A 23,031-nucleotide genomic window follows, 5' to 3' on the forward strand; every position below is an offset into this window, starting at 1 on the left:
TGGGCAGGGACCTGGGCCCGTAATCAGAGGATAGCCAGGTGCACGGAGCCGAAGTATACAGATCAGCAGGGGAGGGAAAGAGCGAAGGCAGAAGCAAAGAGGAAGGTCTTGAGGTGCTTCCGAAACCGGAGATGGTTCTCCTCAAGTATCAGAGTGGCAGGGAGGCTGTTCCAGATAGAGTCCCCAGCCGAGGAAAGAGATGTACCCCCAACTTGTTGTTTAGAGAAGTGACTGATCCTGAGGCAGTTGGAGGTGAAAGAGCAAAGAGCTTGTGTGGAAGGAATTTACAAAGGGAGAGTTGAAAGTATTTTGGACCCAGGCCCCAAAAAGCCTTGTGGACAATGCAGAGGGTTTGCATTTAACCCTTGCAGCCACTGGGAGCCAATGAAGAGATTTCAGTCCTGGAGAGATACGACCCTTGAGGCCAAGGCCAAGTCTCGCAGTCCTGTTCTGGATGAGTGGCAGAGGGCGGAGAGTAGAAGCAGGCAGATTTAGAAAGAGGCTGTTGCAGTAGTCTAGACTAGAGAGAACCAAAGCTCTAGAGACAATGAGCTTCTGGGGGGAGGAGAGAAAAGGAATAATTCCTCTGAGGAGGTGCAGTTGGTAGTTTGACTTTTCAGAGACGTCAGAGATGTGAGGAGAAAAGGAGAGTGTGGAATCGAAGATGACCCAGAGGTTCTTAGCCTCACAGGTGGTAGCAGGAAGAGGGCCAAGGGAGGCTGGCCAGAGAGAGACAGGGAAGGAGGGGGCAGGCATGCCAATGCGCACAATCTCTCTCTTACTGGCATTGAAGCAGAGATCATTGGCGACACACCACTCCTGGATGGCAGGCAGACAGTCAGGGATGAGGGAGGGAGAAGAGGTGGCACAGGGAAACCTGAAAACGAGCTGAGTTTTATCCGCATAGCAATGAAAGTTGAGGCAGAGAGTGGAAATGCAGTGGGCAAGGGGTGCCAGGTTTTGGTTGAACAGCCAGGGAGAGAGGTTAGACCCCTGGGGAACACCACAAGTAGAGATTGAGATGGAGTAAAGGAAGGATCCGAGTTTGACCTGGGAGGGTCGAACAGAGAGGAAAGAGGTCAGCAAGGCCAGGGCCTGATCGGTGATACCCAGGTTATCACAGAGACGGTTGAGCAGGATGTCATGGTTGACCATGTCAAATGCAGAGTAGGATGAGGACAGAGGGGCTGTTAGAGTCAAGGTTGGAAAGCAAGCCTTCACGGATGTTCAGGAGAGCAGTTTCTGTGCTTCTGGCAGCTCTGAAACCAGACTGATGATCATGGAGACAACCAACATAGTCGGTGTGAAGATTAAACTGGAAGATGGCCAGCTTTTCCAAGAGTTTTCCCAGAAAAGGAGTGATAGAAATCGGGCGATAGTTAGCCAGGCAGGATGGGTCGGCTGTGGGTTTTTTGAGAAGAGGGCGCACAAAGGAGTGCTTCAGAGGCGAGGGGAAGGCTCCAGAGGCAAAGGAATGGTTACAGAAGTCTGCCAGCACTGGAACAAGGGTGTCAATGTGGTCCTTAATGGTTTTGGATGAAAAGCACAGAACCTGTTTTGATGAGACTTTCATAGATCGGCTTGTCTGGACATCTCATCGAGGGAGAACAGAGGAAACGATGAGAAGCAGGGATGGGAGGCAGCTGCAGGGGGGCCAGAGGTATCAGAGAGAGATGAGGGGGGGGAGGTGGGAGGGTGCACAGGATGTCAGGCGTTTTTGAGATTAAATGAGAGGTCAGGGCCATGCAAAGGGATTGGGAGGCGACAGGAGAGGTAGAGACTGAAGCAGAGTTGGCCAGCTCCTTGAAGATTTTAAAGAGTTCAGCCGAGTTGTAAGATGCCACAGAGACACAGGCTTGGATATGGGCTGTCTTCTTAGTATGGACAAGGAGCCGGTATTTCCTTTGGAGCAGGCGGCAGGCCAGTTTGGCAGAGGATGAACAAGAAGCCCACCATTTCCTCTCAGCCACCCTACACTTATGTTTAAGGGTAACTAGGTCAGAGTCGTACCAAGAGTTGCACTTGGCTTTCGGCTTCAAGCAGATCCTCATGACAGGGGCAAGAACATAAAGAGTATCAGAGATTTATATTACATTTTTAAAGCGCTCACACAGCCCACGGGCAATGAGGTGCAGTTACAGGAATTGTTTTTTTTTTGTTTTGTTTAGTTCCGTAATTGCTTTTTTTTGTCTAAGTTGCGTATTTATAACATGCTTAAACACCCAGAGGTTTCTAAGCGCGGACCCGGGGATCGACCCTGTATTTCTTCGCGTTGTCTTGTTTCCAAGGCGCACATGTTGCAGCTGAGCTATCCTCCCGGGATGGAAAGGGCTGTGTCAGGATGTGAGTCAGCCTGAAGTGGAGGAGGAGGAGAGAAAGTAGTAGCGAAAGCCTCAACTGACACACGCTTCATGGGTTGGATGACCTAGAAGGTAGGTGGAAGTTTTGGAGTTGGCTTGGCCTGAGGGGTGGAAAGGGAGAGATGAGTGGAAAGGAGAGAGTGAACGCTCCAGGAGAGAGGAGTGGTTAGAGGGATAGAGAAGGGGAGGTCTGAAGAGATCAGGACATCCAGAGTGTGTCATGCAGAGTGAGTCAGGCCGGAGGGGATAAAATAAAGAGAGAATGAGTCGCAGATGTCGCGAAAGAGTCCAGATGAGGAACAGGAAGCATCCAGATGGATGTTGAAGTCTCCAAGAAGGAGGAGTTGAATGGACGAGGCCAGGAGGGAGGACGAAAGGTCCGCCCACTCGGAGAGGAAGGAGGAGATCCGACCAGGTGGCCGAAAGACAGTAGCCATGGCAAGAGAATGGCCAGGAGAGAAAGAATGTCTACAGACAAGACATTCAAAAGAAGAGTAGACCTGCATAGGAATTACAGAGGCAAGTAACCACTCCAGGAAGATCAGGGCTACAAACCCTCCGGACCGGGTGGATCTGGGTGCCGAGAGGATCTTGTAGCCATCAGGCAGGAGAGTGTCAAAGCTTGTGACAGAGCTGGCCATGAACCATGTCTCTGTGAGACCGAGGACATGGAGGTCAAGTTCTTCCAGGAGGCGGCAGATGTCAGAGGACTGTTTGACAGCTTAGCGAGAATTGAGAGTGGAAATATGGAGAAGGTTGCCATCCTTGAAGGACTTCCGGGGATGCATACAAATCTGAGGTACACCCTGCGGAGATGTAGAAGGAGCCTGAGGGGGGGCAGATGAGGAAGGAGGAGATGGCAAGGTAGCCAAGGAGGAGGCAGCGGGGGAGGCAAGGAAGCCAAAAAAGGGAGAAAAGGGACAGCAGGAGAAGAAAGGAAGTTGATGAGGCATGGGAAGCTTTTGTCAAAGAGGAGGAGGTTGGCCTGAGGAGCTTGGACCATGATGGTGCCATTAAGATAGACATTAATCATGACCTTAGAGGAATGGAAGGGGTCCAGGAGTGCCTCCCAACGAGTGCCACCATTAATCAGTGAGGAAGAGAAAGGAGAGAGCACAGAGACCATATGAGGAATCCAATGGTCCAGCGAAGGAATGACAAAGAGGATGTCAGTGAGGGTCTGTCTGAAGGAAGTGCTGGAGTAGGTGTCAGCAATAGGGAGACCCTGTTTAGAGGCCAAGATATCCTTTTTGAACTTCTTCCTGCCAGACTTAGTGTAGTGACAAGGGTAGGATAGTCAATGGAGAAACAGTTGGGAAATATGGGAGAGACAGAGAGCGCCATAGATGTCATGAAGGAGTGGGAAGAAAGGAGAGAAAAGCGGAGGGAGGGTGGGGGGTGGACAAAATGTGGGGAAAAATCAGGAAGGGGTACTGGGCACAGCTACATTCAGAAAAACAGCAATGCAACTAACAGCTAAGTTTAAGAGAGCAGCAAAGATGGCAGGAGCTAAATTCAAAATAGCTGCAAAGTTACAAGCAGTTAAGTTCAAAACAGCGGCAAATGTTACCAACAGCTCACTTAAAGAAAGCAGTAGATGGCACAAACAGCTAAGTTCAAGAAAGCAGCAAAGATGGCAGTGGCTAAATTCAAAATAGCAGCAAAGTTACCAGCATCTAAGTGCAACACAGCAGCAACATGTTACTAAAAGCTAACTTCACGAAAGCAGTAGATGGCACAAACAGCTAAGCTCAAGAAAGCATCAAAGATGGCAGCAGCCAAATTCAAATTAGCAGCAAATTTACCAGCAGCCAAGTTAAACACAGCGGCAGTATAATGCAGTATGAGGAGAAGCTCGACGGGTGAACTGATGACACCATAAAAAGTATGCATGACGTCTCGAGACACTGGCTGAACATAATGAATGGATCCTAGAAGGCTAATGGTGAATTAAAGAATCAAGTGAACTCTCAAGCATAAAAGAAAAAGATTACACATGCACGAAGTGCTGCAGAAAAACAGCTGTTCAACACAAATGTACAAATGCTGAAAAGCAAGGTAGATTAAGTCACCATAGAAACTAGCTATGAGTAGTGAATAGAATGCAGGAGAAGCCACCATTGTATAGAAACTGGACATTGGTATCATGAATTTTTAGGCCAGGACCCATGGAGCTGGAATCGAAAACTGTGTTGCAGCAAGAATCATAGGCTTGTGAAGCTACATGGCAAGGCTGCCTGGCTTGGAGTCAAGATTCAAGAAGCAAGGTCAGCTATCTATTCTGAAGAAGAACGAGTATGTGGAGGATGAACCCTCTTGCATTAAGGTGCAAGATAGAACACAAAGGATGCCAAACTTCAATTCACTTGGAGCATTTAAAAGCTGCAAAATGGACCAAATCATGGTCTCCCGTCATGTGGGCCAAGGATGGAAATAGAGCTTGAACTTGAAGTTCCAGACACGATAGCAAGTGACCTCATTCCTGTGCATTATCAAAGACAAGGATACTCTGCAAGGCAAAGTACACAGACAATTTCATGGCAGAAGGCGTGGGCGGTGAGAGATGCTGGGCTAATTGGGTGGTGAGGTAGTTTCATGTCCTATCTTCCTGCACCTGGATCTGGGCTTATGTGCTGCTAAATGAACAGAATGTTCCAGACATAGTACACACGTGCCAAACAATTATATCAGTCCATATAATGAACAACCTTATAGTTTGAAAACCAATGAGAAACAATGTATCTAATGTTTTTGAAAAAACATTTTGGGAGGTATGCAAAAGTTGTCCACCTAATAACGGGCAGTCAATAACAATCCTAGCTCCTATAGAAATGCATACTTAGCTGTGTTCCTTAACCAATTCCAAACCTTGATAGGTTTTTCACTATTGCCACGTAGTATGACATCATTCTGACACATTATCTAGTATAAGGACTGTATTTTGTGTGAAGATCATTGAGAGAGCATGTATCTGTTGATGTTCGTTGCAACCTCCCTGTTTTAGATAACTGGTGTTCAAAGTGTACTTTTCCATCTTCCTGAGTTGGTTCCGTTATTTGGACTCAGAATGACTCTGGTGTAATCCCATCCATTCCATATGCACGTTCCTAAGCGCCATACACTCAAAGCGTTGAAAATACAAGATGTCACTTTGCTTGTGTATTTGACTAGTTGCTCAAGATGGCTACATGCTGTATTAATGCCATTTGTTGGAAGCATGGCGTGTAGCTTGTCTGGTTGTAATGCGTTCATGGGAGTACAGACCTTGCATAGGGAATTTGTTTTCCAGGAACAACGCACACAGCAAATCTTTAGTGGTGATAGGAATTTAACTTCATGTTGAAATCCCTTTAGCTGTTTTAAGTTCATTGTGTGTTATACAACTAACAAGTCCATTTGTTTACAGAAGGTGCCCTGTGGCAAATTGGTTGCTTGGTGCCATTAAATCTGTGTAAGTATGTAATGGCTCAAAGCATACACAGGAGAACGGTTTTGGGCAGGGAATTGGTTCCCTAGGAATGATGTTAACCTCCAAGACAAATTTGGCGCATGGTGAGTCCTTGTTTTGGTGGTGATAGGAAATTCAATTCATGTCAAAATATTTTTTCGCAGTTCCATGCAATTCTGTGCTTTGGAACTAAGAGGTCCATTTGTTTACAGGAGGTGCCTTGTGAGCATTTGGGTGGTTTGGGCAGCAGAAACCTTTGAAACATTTGTAATTTCGAGTGCCGTGAAAGAATGTTTCAAGCCAAGTTCTCTTCCTGACTGTTTTTCGAGTGACGTTGCACGCTGGAAATGGTAATGATTTCGTACTTATGTGTTTGTGGAGTGGGTTGGTTTTTTCACTTGGATTTTCATGTCATGTGGAAATGAACCGATTGAACTTAGTTTATTGCTCTTTGTTTCAATTATTTCTTACAGTGGTGTTTTCAGGGGTAAACGGTGTGGAAGCCGCTGTATAATTGAAAGGTTTCCAGTTTTTTAAAGTGAATTTGTATCATAACAATCCATTACGGTTAGTTTAAATCAGTTATGCAATGGCGATGACAGCATGTAGTTCTCAGTTGATCAGTTTGCTTTCAACTGCACCTTTTGGTTATGTTACATATAAATGCATGTTATGTCCCACTCAACCATAAAGAATGTTTCTGCCCTGAAGAAGGCTAGGTTGTTGAAAAATATAAACCTGTCCAGCCGAAACTCGAATAAGCAACGCAGAATTCCAATGATGGACTCAAATATGTGCATTTTGCTTTTAATTCAACTGTCGGTGCTGAGTAAATTTGTCGCCACATTATACTGAGTAGCAACACATGGTTTTTCCATTTGTATAGAGCCTGGTGGCATTAGGTACCAATTGTCATTGAAAATTGAACAAATTGCTTGTTTTGCACAAACATTTGTATGTTTTTAGACAATTGTTTGTTGAGTTTGATGGTATGTGTGTGTATGTTGTGCGAGTGGGATGTATGAAGTGTATATGGTTATTATGGTACTTACCTTTTTGATAGATTTTTGTGAAAACGCATGTTGTATTCTAACTTTTGTTGGGATGTCTAAATTGATGCTATAATGAAATGCCCAATACTAATTTTCAAATTGCATTTTGCTGACAAGTTTGTTTCTAGAGTTACATAGGATCTTATTAAATTATGTGTGGGGGCCGACCTCATGTATGTGTATGTACAGTGAATAAAAGCAGCAGGCTCAGCAGTGAAGGACGGCATTGCCTTGTTGGCAACGTGGATGCCACCAGAAGAAATATTGCCCTGCGTGCTCATTGGTGAATACACCCACCCCCCAAGGGATGGGGTCACTAAAGAAGATCGTTGTTGCTGCAGGGGGGCAGTGGTGGGTTGGCGGCCCCAGGTGGCAGATGTGTCCTCCTGAAAGACATTGATTTTGTGTATGCTGCATGCAGTGAGGTGGTGAGCCATGTGGTGGATGGGACAGCACATTGAAGACAACAGTGCCTGGGGCAGACCCCATCTACCATACCAAGGGCAGCACCACAGGGACTAAAAAGGGGTGGCTGACTGCAACATCCACCCCCATGTAATATAATGTGAATGCTTGCATAGTGTTTATTGTAATGTATTTATATGTGTGGGAATTTAAGTGTGCATGTGTGGGCTTATATTTTTAGTTCCTGATAGTTATAGTTATTGAGATGGTTGTGTCTATGATTAATTAAGTTAGGGATGTACATAGATTTGGTTAAGAGTTTGGGTAAGTGTTGGGGTTAAATAAGAAGGGCTTTTAGGGAGTACCCTGCATGAGATGGGAAGTGGAGATGGTGACCAGCCAAAGACTGCCTGAGGGCGGGACCGCACACTCGGGCCATTTTATGGCCCTCCTTCACAGTGTGTGGTGGCAGGCTGGAAACAAGGGTCTGTTCCGTCAGTTCCACACTAAGTGTCTACCTTTCACCCCTTCCTGGAGGGTGGGCTGATGGGGCAGATCCCTCAGAAGGAAACAGTGTTGTAGGAACAGATAAGGTTTCAGATTGGGACGTGTTTATATAGTTATTGTGCTGTGTTTTATGAATGAAAAGGAGTCCCAGTCAGGATCCCATAAAAAAATAATCCACCTTGGTGTCCCTGTTGCATGGTGTGGAAGAAGGAAAGAAACCATTGCGTTGCCAATGTTATGATGTGATAAGTTATTTATAACGAGTTTAATTCCCAGTGGTTTCTAACCACGGACCCGGGGATCAAACCTTTGTTTCTCCATGTAGTCTTGCTTCCAGGGCGAGCACGTTGCCCCTGAGCTATCCTCCCATGTCCTCTTTTAACGTCCATTTGCAGATTTTGTAGGAGCCCTTCCATTCCAGCTAGTCTGGGGTTGGAGGATGTTACAGGGTGGATCCTCCCAGGTCTGGGTAAGAGAAGGCACACTTCCTTGCCCAATCTGGGGACAGAAAAGCAGGGGGTACAAATAGTAACAGCAAATCACTACAGGTAGCTAGTGCACTCTAGGCCTAAGCAGAAAACCCTCAAGATACCCCTTAAGTGCTAAGGACGAGTATGCGTGTCCGTTTTTCACAGACTTGATTAAAGCTCAGCAGTTGTTTGAAATATTGTTATTCATTCAAATTCATAATAAACAATGTTTTATTAGATCGTACCTTTCAGTGTGACCACCTGTTGCATTGTTTCCGGCCCAAAGATTAATTTATTTCTGCAATTTGAAATACTTCCAGTACTATTCATACAGGCAGTGTGCCCTTTGCCATGATATGAGAACTTGTGTCTCGATGAGCGGCTATGAGATACTTTTTCTTCCCCTTAGCTAATAGGCCTAAAGAGAAAGTAATGACACAATCCCACTTGATCTGCAGTGTGGGGCAAGACAGGAATCCCGCTGCCCATATGCAAGGTTTTAGAAGAGCTAACTGCATGGTGGCGTATGATGGCCTGCCTTGCTGTGTTAAATCTTATGTAATCTTTGTCAGGCTTTTTAGTTAAGGAATTTCTTGTGAAGTGGTTTGGAGGCCTGAGCCTGAAAAGGGTACATTGTTGGGAACTGGGATAACATCTCACTTCATCCAATTGCTTATTGGATTGGCTGTGTTACTTTATGTTCTAGTTTTTGTTTGCTTATTGACAACACAAAAACATACATGGACAACCTGGGGTCTAAGCAAATGTACGCTTTGAGAAGCAAGTAGCTTCACAGCTTGGTAACTGTGGGGATCTGATGCTATACATGCACTCACTTGAGTGCTAAAGGTGGTCCGTCCATGGATCTACATGTCAGTTACATGTCTTTATAACAACTAATGTTATGAAGAATACACCATAACGAAACTTTTATGTTGAAAACTATAACATATTTTTTTTTGGGGGGGGGTTCCGGGGTTCCCCCCGAAACCCCGTTTACCACCCCTAAAAACCCACCCCAACCATTTCCCCACAAGAATTAACCCTTCAACCCACCCCCACACACATTTTCGCTATATTTTACATTATACATGCAGTCTTCATAAAATTTTCGTTATAAAGACTGCATACCTACGTGCCTCGGTTCGGAAACGAATGCCACTTTGTTTGCCATTATGGCTCTCGGTTTTGTTTTCCGAAAAGAGCAAATCAATAAGAAGATTAAAAAAAACTAATAAAACTATATTGGACCAAAGCATATCTACTCTTGGAGCAGCAGTTAGTCTGACAGCCTGGTAGCAGAGGGAATCTGTCACAGCATGTGCTACGACAATGGGCAGGTTTACATAGTCCATCCAGGGATCACCACCCTTGACAAATAATGTTTTTAATTCCATCTCCATTCAAAGTTCACTTTTTGTGAGGGGCACTTCTGCTTGGGCCACATTTGATAATTTCCTAATTGGAATATTGAGTGCTGTGGGGCAAGGGATCCCCACTGATATGGTGTTGACTTCCCAAAGAGTGCCCGATAGTACAATCTGGCTTCTTGCAATGTGTTTGCACCTTTTCATATACTCCACACAGTACTCAGTGAAACAATTATACCCCAGACATTTACCCGCTTTGTTCGCCCCTTCTCCTCCCATGACCAGACCCTCATTGAAAGCACCCCATTTTAAACTCAACTATACAGTTATTTCTAGTGCATTGCAAATCTTGAGATACTTCGTGCGCTGCACCTGCTGTATCCCTTAAATTAACTATACTGCACAGTGTACTACAGAATGCCTCGACATTCTGGCCCAGAGATCAGCATGAAGCTGAGGGAGCTTTTATGCCCTGGGGATTTCATTACAGAAATCCAGCAGCGACTCATAACTCTCAGGATTTCTCTCATGGTGTCTGCCGTCTACTCTGACAGCAGGGGGAACCTGCACCCACAGAAGAGCATTCAGCATGAGTGCAAGTAAGTGCTTTGGGATGTTGTACTGTGCACATGTGCAGGAGTTAAGACAAGGCTCTGTAGAAAAATATAGCCAGTGAGACAGTGGCCCTCATTACGACCCTGGCGGAGTGGGTCTACGCCAGCGGTATTCGCGGCGGACCCTTCCGCCCTACTACGAGTTCCCGTAGCGCCATGGAGCCGTTTTCCGCCTGGTTTTTCCGGGCGGAGAAATCCATGGCGCTACGGGACCTCTTGTTAATTACGCCACCGTATTCTACGGTGGCGTAATTAACGCCTTCCCCACTCCCATTATACCCTATGGGGCAAAAATGGGAATGGGGAAGGGTAAAATGGGGATTGGGGATTTACCGCCCCGCCAAGGTTGGAATGGGGCGGTAAATCCGCCAACCCCCATGGCGGTATTGGCAGCTTTCCGCCGTGCTCCATGGTGCATATTGCACCACGATCTCCGCCAGGGTCGTAATGAGGGCCAGTCTCAGTTAAAAGAATGATAGTCTTTCTGTTCGGAGGCTTAGATGACGCTTTGGGCTCTGCACAAACCACTGAAAATGATCCTGGCACCTGCATACGGGCCAGCTCTTTAGGTGACATGCAATTTTATGTGCACAAATAAACCCTTGCAGCTGAAGTCTTAGCGCTAGAGAAAACAAACTTACTGCATGTTAGTGTCATGGATTCTTAAAAATGGGAAATCACAGGAACATAGCACATAGTACTGTACCCCTCAATAGCAAATGGTTCCAGGCCCACATTTGAGTAAAAGATTGTGAGATGTACTATCTCATGCTGTACTGTAATGGGGACATTGTATATATTCAAATATCTGCAGCATTAATAAAATAAAATGCAGCATTAATAAAAGATTGTTATCCTCATTAGTGCCCACAGAGTGTGGGTTGAAGCAGGGGTGTATTTTTGCACCATTATGTTTCAACTTGTTCATTGTTGATTTGGGGGTGCCCTGGACTAAAGCAAGATCCTTTCCATCTCCCTTAAGTTCGATTTCAATGAGCTGGTTAGTATAGACGAATGATCTGGTCCTTTTTGACCAGACTCCCATTGGACTTCAATGACAGCTCAATGAGCTGCAGCTTTATGTCAATAACCAGGGTCTATTTATTTATTTATTAAAGCATTTATAAAAGTGCACCAAGCCCGTGGGCATCTGGGCGCTGGCTGCAATCAAAAACAGAGCAGGTACATATGCCATTTGCAGAAGTGTTCGTTAAAGAGGTGGGTTTTGAGCTTTTCCCTGAAGATGTTGTAGGCTGGTTCATCTCGCAGGTGAGGGGGGAGATTGTTCCAAAGAGTGGAGACACGGCCTGGTCAAACTGTACCCCCCTGATCTCTTACAGTTTAATCTAGGGGTGATGAGGCAATGTTTGTAGTCAGATCTCAAAGTTCTTGCAGGGGTATGTTTTTTATTTTATTTTGCGAGCTATGATGGGGCATTGTTGGACAGGTCTGGGAGGATAGCTCTGGGGCAACGCGTTCGTCTTGGAAGCAAGACAGCACAGAGCAACACCGGTTCGATGCCTGGGTCCGCGCTTATGAACCTCTAAGTATAAAGCACATTATAAATAACCCATTACAATTACAGACAGCAATGAGTAATGGAGAAGATCTTGAAGTTGATTCTGTCCTTGACTGTTAGCCAGTGGTCACCTTTTCTGGCCTTTGTGATGTGGTTACGCTTGCCAATGTCAAGTGCTGCTTCTGTATTGCTTGAAGCTTGCTCGCGTTTTTTGGCAGAGGTGCCGCAGAGCAATGAGTTGCATCAGTCAAGTTTTGAGCAGATCAGAGCATGTGCTAGCCGGTTCTTAGCAGAGAGGAAGGTTTTGCTAGCAGTGATAAGCTTTGTGGCGTATCTCGACGTGGAGGCAATATGATTGACCTGTCGAGTCATGTTCAGCAAAGAGTCCAGGTATACGCTGAGAGTTTTCACTGAAGTGGCAACAAGAATGGTATGTCCATCGATGATGAAAGCTTTGTAAGCTTGGTCAAGTTTGGCTAGGCGAGGCAGGGGACCGATGAGGGGAAGCTCTGTCTTTTCATCAGCTGGGTGTTTAACTCTTAATACAGTCGGAACAAAGGATATGGTCATGAGACCATAGAAAAAGAGGTAAGATATCCTATAATTGGCATCTAAATTGTGCCCCTCTAGAAGTGGTCTCGTCTTTCATCTATTTATGATTCTTGATCACCAGTGTACTAGTAATGCAAATTTGATTACTTCATTGAAGCAGAAGATGATACATTTGGCTTCTCAAGCATCCTTTGATCAATCTTTGGCCACTTTTCCTATGTTCCTATCTTGCAGTCTTACAAACTAAAAGTCGTCCCGATCTTAACAAATGGGGTGGAAACTCTCCTAACCACGTCCCCTATATCTTGGGAGACTTTGGAGGGGTTACTTTGGAGAAGAGTTTTCCATTTATCTTCGGCTGTTCCTGCTTGAATTCTGTAACATGAACTGAGACTGCGGTCCTTGACAGCAAAGGTAAATTGGAAAATGCTCTCTTTTTTCAGGACATGTTTAATGGCAGAAGGTTGTTTTTTTGTCCACTTTGCTTAATTACCTCCTTTTTAATAAGGACACAATTGTGATGGCTTGAAATGAGTGCTGTCTCAATTTGCTAAGCTCTATTTGGGCCTCTACTGATATGCTTATGTCAACCCCTATGATCATTAACATAATACTTTGGCTTCATGACTGGATTACTGCCAAAATAGATTGTAAATAATATAGGATATTCCCGTATGTCCGAATTGAAGAAAAGGTGCTTAATAGCGTACCTCACTAATTAAAGACATTCCCAAATGCCCACTGGAGGAACCAATTCCTCAGAATTCGTCTCAATGTATTCCTATAAATGAAGTGCCGGGGGCTCGTGCAAAGAAAGAAAAGCACTGTAGAATGTGCCTGAATACTATTGAATAAGATTGAAACCCTCCACCATTTGGTGACTGAATGTCGTAATTTGGTAGACAGCAGCATTTTGGCCACCTTCGGCAGAACTCCAGAAATATGGTGGCGTTTGCTTCTTACAGGACCGCAGATATCCATGGAATTGGTTCATATTAGATTTCAGAAATCAGTCTTTCCTTTAAACACATTTTCTTTACCTCTCACTAACTTCCTTGTTAATATGTTAGTAAGTGATATTATAGTAATTACTAAGTGATGACTCATTGCTTTTTATTAATCGGATGATCAAATCCTTTTTTTATCAAATGTATTTTAAGTATTGCTTTGTTTTTATTCTCTGCGATAGTAGTTGATTCTGTATCATGGATATTTATGTAATTTTTATTTGCGGATGGTTCGTGTTGAACCATGACACAATGGCATAATAAATAAATAAATAAATACATACATACATGATACAACTTCCGGGGGAGGTGAAATTGGGACAGGAGAGACTGCGCTACAAAGTGTAGCAGTTGAATTCACTCTAAAATCAGTCTGTGTAGAAATAATTCACAGAGAGACAATCACAGATTAAAGGTGCACATTGTTTCATAGCACGCACAAATCCTGCTTCTGGCTGAGCAGCACACTGAAAATCAACCAGGAGCGTGGGGGCAAGTACAATTCAAAGTACTCTTCATAGATGGCCTGAATACTGAGATGTAGCATTTGGCAGTCGATCGGGGGGTGAGCAAGTGAGGTATAGGGAGGTGTGGGGGTTGAGGAGCTTAAGGTCTGCTCCCAGCTTTGGAGACAGGGATTACCAACAAGGATAGCCACTGAGTGAGGGGGAGGAGCTAGGTCACAATATGTCCCCTTCGTGGGAGCTGTGCCCAAAATTAATTTTTAAAGGTGACACTGGGAGAGGAGGATACAGCTTTATGGTGTGTCTCTTAGGAAGGTCTTTAGAACAGGGGGTACAGTAACAGAGTCGGACTGGGACAGGAAATAGGCCGGGTCAGCCAAAAAAAAAGTGGCCCACCCGTCGGCTCAAAAAAGTGTCTCACCCCTTGCCTCACGACCCTTGACCTCTGATGACATCACCGGAAGTGATGTCATTTGACTCCACCCCAAAGTGACATCCCGGGAAGCGATGAAACACCTTTCACTCCTTGACAAAACTGGAAGTGGTATCAAATAGTATTGTTCCTAAGTACACTAAATTACTGTGAATCCAAGCAGATGTCCAAGGCCAAACGATAATATGTTATTGTATAGCACTTAAGCTGAAGCTCTTTTTTTATAGAACAAATATGCATACAATATCACCCAACCTGTGTTGGTACTTATTTATCAACCTAAGAAGGATGAAAGGCTTTTTGAAACCGCCCAGGCATTGCCACAAACCGGCCCCCACTCCTCAGGTATGATTTCGGGCCGGCCACAGGCCGAAAGGCTGAGGGGTCAATCCGACCCTGTACAGTAATGTTCATACTGTATCTCTTGGCAGACTCTTTAAGACAGATGCAACAGAAAAAGTGACCTCAGCCAGTTCACCTCGACTACAGGCGCACTGCCCAACTACGCAGCTCTGTTCTTTCTACACATTCACTGCAATGGAGTTCTGTGCATGTACCGATCTGAAAAGAATGTTGAAGAAAAGTACCATAACTTTGGGACATTACCCGGCACAAACTGATTGAGCGTTTTCCCAGTCACGTGTCCCATTCCCAGGCATACCACCAACAAGGGAATGGCGGGTGCCCAATTGCTTGTGTGCTTGACAGTGCTCCTATGTTACACACTTCCAAGGCTCAGGTGTTAAATATCCATTTTACTGGATGCATTAACTGGGGTTCTGTGCTTATATCTGATAGGTTGCAAGAGTTTAGCACACCAACAAAAAAAAACTACATTTATATAAAACACACATGGTAAAATACCATGTGACATTACTCTATATGTCTGGGACTGGTACATTGACCTGAAAAAATTGAATAAATAGAAACTCTAAATAATAAATGAAAATCATTAACAATAACTAATGAACACATTCAGTTGAGTCGCATGCTCACATCCAATTAGGCTGTATTGGGCACCCCAATAAAACATGACATTTAGATAAAAACACACATGGTGGAATACTTTTTGGCATGACATGATACGTGTAAGTCTGGTACAATGACATAAAAAACCACAGAATACATATACATTTAAATAAAATTAAAATACAGTGCACTCATGAGTGTCTACTGTGTCAGAGAAACAATAGTATTGGTTGAGCAGCTTGAGATTAGAAGCACAGTTGACTCAGGGCCTCATCCAGCAGTTGATGAAGAGTTCACCTGGTGTGTACCCTGGTGTCCAATTGATTGTGAGTACACCAGGCAGAGGCACAACACCGGCTCCACCAATGGTACATGAATGAAGGATGCCTGAATGCTTATGTGCTTTATAGGATGTCCACATCACACTCTTCCGTTCCTCAATGTGCATCTGTGTGTGTTGGTGGCCTTGACATGTAGGTGGAGGTGTTGTAACCTTCTTTGAATGACAAGGAGCCATCCAGCAGCAAAATGATGAATATCAACTTAGAAGGCTGTGTCTGGAATGTTGTAGTGATTAATTGGACCCAAAATAGTGGAAAAATGTGTCAGTCAGATGGCCGATCTTTATAAATAAAACTGAATGTATGTAGGTGTGTATTTCTGTCTGGCTGATGTTGATGTGTGTGTGCGTGTGTGCGTGTGTGTGCGTGTGTGTGTATACATGTGCGGTTATACAAATCCACATGATTGAACCCACTGCTACCACATTTTGCATGGATTCCTCATTTGTTTGGGGCAATATTGTAGTCTATGTTTGGATGCAAAATATGTCACTCCGTAGACAACCTCATTTACTGATGCTCACCCCGGCAAAATTTAGAAAAGTGTCTGAAGCAAAATGTTCGATGTGTTGGTTATTCCTTTGAAATTGATCACTATTGTATACAGTTCGAAAGTGTTTATTAAAGCATTTTTAAAGGGAATTAAAAATATATATATTTTTTTTATCACGGCACTCCAAATATGGGAAAGGGCTAGGTTACAGCTTACTTAAGTTCATTCACAAGAAGAGAGCACAATCAATCACTCTTTCTTGGACATTTTCTCAAGTGAGCTGAAGCCATTGAGTGACTGAAACATGCCGCACAAAAAGGGAACATGACTTGGAAAATCTTCATCTGATGCAAAGCGAAAATCAATATCAAGAACTTCTGAAGCACAACAACAAACAGCAGCACGACTTGCCGACCAGAGGACAAGAGCAACTTTCTCCAGGGCAAATGAGATGCCAGAGCAAACTGAAGAAAGACTTGTGCAAATATAGTTTATAGACACTTTTCAGGTTCCAGGTCAATTCACACTGTATCTGATATTTATCTGCTCATTTAGGAAGTACCAGGTGGTCATTTGCATACACCAGTTCAACCCCCTGTGCCCCAAATGATGCACTTATTAGGCACCAGCAGTAAAGCTGTGCTCACCTTACAGGCATGTGGTATTTCAGTGTGATGGGTCCCAAGGCTCATCACACTGCACGTCAATATGTGTTATGGGGACGTGGAGGTGTGTGTTGTGCAAACTGAGAATATTCTTCATTCGTCAAACTGGAAGTTTACTGGGTGTGTTAAACTGGGAATGCAGTGGTGCATAATACTGGGAATACACGGGCATTATAAAACTAGGGATGTCTGAGTATGAGTTATGCTGGGAAGTCATTGTAGAGGTGTTCTGGGGTCAGCTGTGCCAATTGGAAATATACTGGGATTGTACAAACTGGGAATATGTTGGGTTGTCATACTGGCATTATGCCAGCTTTGTTATGCGAGGTGTGAATTTGTTTTTTAAGAATGGGAATAAACTGGGATTATGCTACATTAATTATTGTCATTTTATGTTACAATATCATGACGAATTGTCATATTTTGACATTGCCATGCATGAAACACCATGTTGACACATAGCATAACATAATAAATATGACATGACATCATACCTTGATATTTTTCCATCCAGATCACATGATCCAAAGGTTACCCTACAGTCAATTTATTTACCTAAAAGGAATTGTATCCAATACTGAAGATGTGCATTGTATAATTAACATTGTGAAGAATAGGTTAACAGCAAGGGGTTACAGTGAGAATGTATTACAAAATACCCTAGAAAAAGAATCACAAATACAGGAACAGACACTCTACAATGAGTCCTGAAAGCCAACCGAATGTTCTTTATCCGAAAACCATTTCTAAAGAAAGACTGAAGATTAAGAAATTGATCAAGCAAAACTAGAAAATGTTGAAATTGGATAACCTTACACACAAACTCCTTCCTAACCCTCTTATGATTGCATATAGGAAGAAGAGCTCTCTATGTAAAATATGTTTTACATCTAATCAGACTGTTAGTAATCAGCAGACTATGAAAAAAGGAATTCTTTCATGTCTTAGTTGCCAACACTGTAACAATGTCCTTAAGCGTAATAAAATACAACATCCATATACTGGCAAAGCTATTTTCCTGAAAGATTTTGCTACTTGTGATTCTACTAATGTGGTCTACGCTATTAAAGCCCCTTCTGGCTTTTCTATTCTCAGTATGATAGGAAAGGCAAAAATGCGGTTGTCAGAGCATACATCCAATGTCCAACTCCCTTATACAACATGAGTTCCTTGATGCAAAGATTCCAATAAGAAATAACACTACGATATCAATACAGTACCGCGCTTCATGAAGTTTTCCCTTAATGAGGAGGTTAGTGGCTTTTCTTTTTTGAGTAATTAATTGGATTAGTATTTTTAGTGACATATTTTCTATGTTTTATTTTTTATTAGAAATGCTAGGCATCTAGAACTCCTGCAGAAGGATATGCAAAATATTGTGATCATTGTGATTATGCCACAGGACATCTACAATTGATGTAATAGAATGTAGGTTTTGCTGAACATTTATGTTGTAAATGCACCTGCTATGTTTGTGTTTGTTTTTAATGAGATAAATAAGAATGATTTTAAAAGTATCTGTTTAACTAAATAAAGTTGAATACGACAAATGTAACGCTTGGAAGACTTTTTCTATAAAGTTTATTCAGACTTGTAACAAGCTACGATTCTGGAGAGTTAGTTTAGAATTTCCTATGGGTTTTTCCATTGTGGAGTGCGGCATTGATTACACAAATGTGGCAGGTGTAGCAATTGTTGATAAACATACCTTGATTTGTCATATCATGGCATGACTTATCATGAGATAACATGGTATGACCTATAATGACATATCAATGATAGGAAATATGATGGCATGGCTTAATATGGCACAACATGCTATGTCATGGCACGACACATCACGATATGAAAAATCATGATGACATGACATATCAGGAAATGTCATGAAATGGTATGTCATGTCACAATATTTCATGTCCAATCTAGGAGGAAACTGGGGCTGTGTAAGTGGTTTGCACCTGGGATAACCATTATGGCAGGCATTTGTTTCTGTTTGCAGTGGCTACACAACTTGTTGGTCTTGCTGCTGACACAATTGAAAGGATGTGCATGCGTATTAGAAGCGACGCAAAAGTCGCACGTGTGCTGGTAGCAATCATAGTGCCAACTCTCATGCAAATTGTATCATTTTACTCGGGCTAAAACCAGCCATGTTTGATCAGTGCCCTGAGTCCGTCATTAGCAATTCAGGTGCATTAAACCAAATTGTGCTATCTTAATGCTGGCACAAGGGCCAGATGTGTGCTGCTGTTGACCCCAGTGCTAATGTCAGCACATACACGGCCATTGTGCTCGTGCTTCCACCAATGAAAATCTAGATATTGCATAGGGCAAAATATAGCCATATTTAGTCACTGCACCAGCACTGCAGCCAGCCAAATCCAGTCACTGCTCCTCCAATAACAGCACGAAGTGGGCCATTATCTGTGTGATATGACAAACAGTGCGCATGTGCCATACAGAGGTTTCCAGGGGAATACCTGGGGCAGATTGGTCTTACCGGTTTGGCCAAGTCCATCAAGCTTAAAAGCCAATAGTAGACATCTCGTTGGGGCAGAATATGGACTGCAGTGTCCACCGATGGTTGCAGCTTTGCTGCTTGCAAAGGCTCTATGTCACCAAAGAGAAGACTGGCTTCTCGTTTCTCCAAACACTGATGGCAGAAGGAAAGAAGCCTGCTGGTAGAGAGCAGTGGGGCTGCACAATAATGAGTTAAGTGCGCATATCGGAACAAGGGTATTGGCATAGTTGATCTAATGCCAACTTGAACTACTCCCATTTGACTGCATCTTTTTGACCTAATTTGGTTGGTCAAATGGTACACTTTAATTAAAAAATAGTTCTGGGATGGGGTAAGGGAGTCTGGGGTGGCACAGGGGTCTCCCCTGCATTAGGGGGAATTGCTGGGGGTCTCCCTCTGCCGTAGGTCAAAAGAAATGAGGTAAACAAAAGTAGGTCAAATGAGTAGTAGGTCAAGTTTTTTAGGTCAAACAACCCATATATCGGGAAGTAGGCCATGATGAGGGTGAGGGGGGTGGCATAATGGAAACTGCAAATGATGTGCAGAGTGGGCATATGTGAACTAGCATTGATGTGCTAAGTGAATATACTGGAAATCAGCCATGATGTTCCACCTCTGCAAAATGGAAACTTACGTTGATCTACTAAGTAGACATAAAGGTTGTTGATCATTGGGAATAAAGAACACAGCTAATTCGTTTTCTGGAAACCGGTGACTAGCAATGCTACATTAAAATATACATACATAAAAAGAGAGACTATTATTAATTCGTTAACCTATTTGCCACCTTATAGCAGCATTTCTGCTTCCACTTTGATTCTAAATGGAATCGTAGCAAATGGCACTGTGTGAGAGCTCACTTCTTTCTGTTGGGAACGATATAGCATCAGTTTTGTCATTTTTATTTGGTTGAAAATTAATGACGCAATCGACTAGGGGAAAGAAATGTGCCCATAACGCTCGAACTGGTTTCATACATTTCACTGCATTTAAATTAATTCGATTTCTATGATTTGTTTTAAAATTCCAAATGGAATCTTCAAAATATTGCTGGCACTCGCTGCGTGCTTTATTATAGCTAAGGTTTCTTTTGTTTTAAATGAGAACTGGTCAATAAAGTTGCCTCATTCAATCCTATCTAGTAATATGCTACTGGCTTCGTATCTCCATCCTTGCATATCTGATAGAGTGCAAGCCCCACTACAGAGCAGTTGCCAATGACCTAGGGCAGGGGTCCTCAACCGGCGGCTGTTCACATGTTTCGGACTGTGACTCCCATGATCCTTCACTATTGACCATGCTGTCTATGGCTGTTGGGAGTTGTGGTCCAAAACATCTACAAAACAGTCCAAGGTTGCAGACTGCTGACATAGGCAATTGTGGCCTCCAGGTGGTGTGCTTTTGAATCTGACACACTCAAAAATCTCCCCCACCAACTTCATGTCCAACTAAAGCCGTCTTGCTCGCCCATTCATTGTTCAGGAGTTTTGCATTGTTTTCTCAACTGGGTGGCTGTCAGAACGCAAGCAGAGGTCCGCGGAGGTTGCAATAAGTCATCCTCTTCACACACCGGCTAGTGAACAGGTAATCAAACTTCCATAGTGAGGAGAGGAGAGAGAAGAAAGAGCCAGTCCACGCCCCTTTTTATAACCAATGAAGGTTGTAGAAAAACACTCATCCTATCTGGTAGGCAAAGTCCACAGATGATTAGAGAAGAGTTCAGGTAGAGTTCAAGCCCTAGGTCCAATGTTGGTTAGTCAGATGCCAAAGTGGTTAAGTCGGCTCTACACAGTTGGTCCAAAGCTCACAGTTCATTGACCTGATGCTTAGAACGCTGCAGATCCTAACCCAACAGCACAAGGACACTGCTCCAAGGAATCCAATCTGGTGTACGCAGGAGAGATTAGTCCCACACAGGTCCACATGTTCAGGAGCCATGGTGCACAGTTCCACTGAAGTGAACGGACCCTAGCAACATCTGGGATGGGGTGGTTCAAACCAGCTGGAGGATCCTATTGGTTGGCAATTCCACGTGCATTGACCAAAGCAGTCCAATAATGAGGGCTAGGGAGCCTCCCAAGTGCCAATGCCAAAAAGGTGTTCAGTGCGAGATCAAAAGCATGCCAAGGTGTAGTACATAAGTAGTTTGGTCAAGTGGCCCAGGGGGAAGATTTGGGGATATGGAGAGGAGGTCCACTGAGATACAGGAAACGAAAAAGGCATGGGACAGAACAATCCAGGGCACAGAAAAGGTCAGGAGGAAAGGCAGAATATATACAGGGTCACCAGAGCATAGGTCCTTGTTGGCGAGCACGGGCGTCCTCAGCAGCACACTTCTTATTCTCCTGCTGCCACATTGGTGCTTCTCCGTCACCTGACCCGCTTGCTGCAATGCACTTTTAAGGAAGCCCATGGACTGCCAGTTGGTGTAGGTCCCCCAGCCCCAGAGCTGCCACAGGGTTGGCTAGGTCCCTGTTGCTGCGGCACATGGTGACAGGGTTCTATGTCATTTCATCGATTGATTTGATGCTTTTTTAACGAATCTTTTTCAATGAAAAAACGAATTGATTTTTTTTAATCTTTTGGGTGTGTTCCCCCCAAATCCCCTATCCCCTATTTTTTTCCTCTATTCCCGACCCTTTCACTGTTTCACCCCTTATATGCACTTTCCCACCTCCCCTATATTTTTTTAATGAGCTTTTTCGTTTAACATTTTTCGTTAAAAAAAACATTAAAGAAAGGACTGTCGATGAAAGGGCGTTGTACCGGCGATAGCAAGGAGCGCACCATGACAGGTGTCTTTTTCACTTTTTGATTCCATCTCTTGTAGCTTTTGATGTGGTATGTTTTATGTGTGAGTCTGTGGGCTGATCTACTGTGCCTCTCCTCAGATTCTCAAAATGTGGTTCTTTGTATTGCTCCAGTTATGGAATCTGAATTCTGAGGCCTGGCGTTTTAGTATCAGGGCAGTTTATAACCATGCTGCACAAATCCTCTTTGTGAAGGCACACCTGGGCATTGCAGTCTTTTGATTAGTGGCTGAAAGGCCCACCAAGGGGAGCTTCTTTGGCAAGGAAAGAGGGATATGTTATGTCAGAGATGGGCAAGGCTACATTTGACTGATTTGACTTTCTACCATTGAAACGTCACATCTTCTTTGTCAATAGCATCACTCGAGAAACCAAACTTAATAGCAAAAATGATTCTCTCTAAATTAGCAGTGCCTAAAATACGGTGCACTTATGCAACATTCGGAGCAGGCACCTTGAACACGTATAGCACGTCTCCGCTGTTGTGTGTCAGGATGTTCCTCAATGTCCAAGGAATATGGCAGGATGACATCAAGGTACATCATAATAAAAAATATATAAATAACGGTACAACAAAAATCACTCCCCATATCTGTTTGGAGCAGGGTTGTCCAACTCTGGGCATGATCCAGGGCCATAATCCTGACTGGTTTTCAGGATATCCCTCAATATTCATGAGAAAAGAATGTGCATACATTTAGAATCACTGTATGCAAATCTATCTCATGAATATTAATGAGGGGTATCCTGAAAACCCAGCATGGATTCGGCTCTCGAGGCCTGGAGTTGGACAACCCTGGTTGGTGAATATCGCTGGCCTCTAACTCAATCCAAAATACATCCTTTTGTGCTCCCAACACATGTCTTAAAAACTGCTTTTCATTCACCTAATTCTGTTATTTTGACCATCCTTAACTTTGACAAAATGGCGGCTTCCTATAATTGATCCAAAAAGTTATTATTAAGACAAAGTATAATTGTCTAGGAGGATGCCATGAAATATTTTGCTTACCAAGTACACATATCTCCGC

Source organism: Ambystoma mexicanum, chromosome 9 (genome assembly GCF_040938575.1).
Source record: "Ambystoma mexicanum isolate Mex_15411 chromosome 9, UKY_AmexF1_1, whole genome shotgun sequence".
Classification (NCBI taxonomy): domain Eukaryota; kingdom Metazoa; phylum Chordata; class Amphibia; order Caudata; family Ambystomatidae; genus Ambystoma; species Ambystoma mexicanum.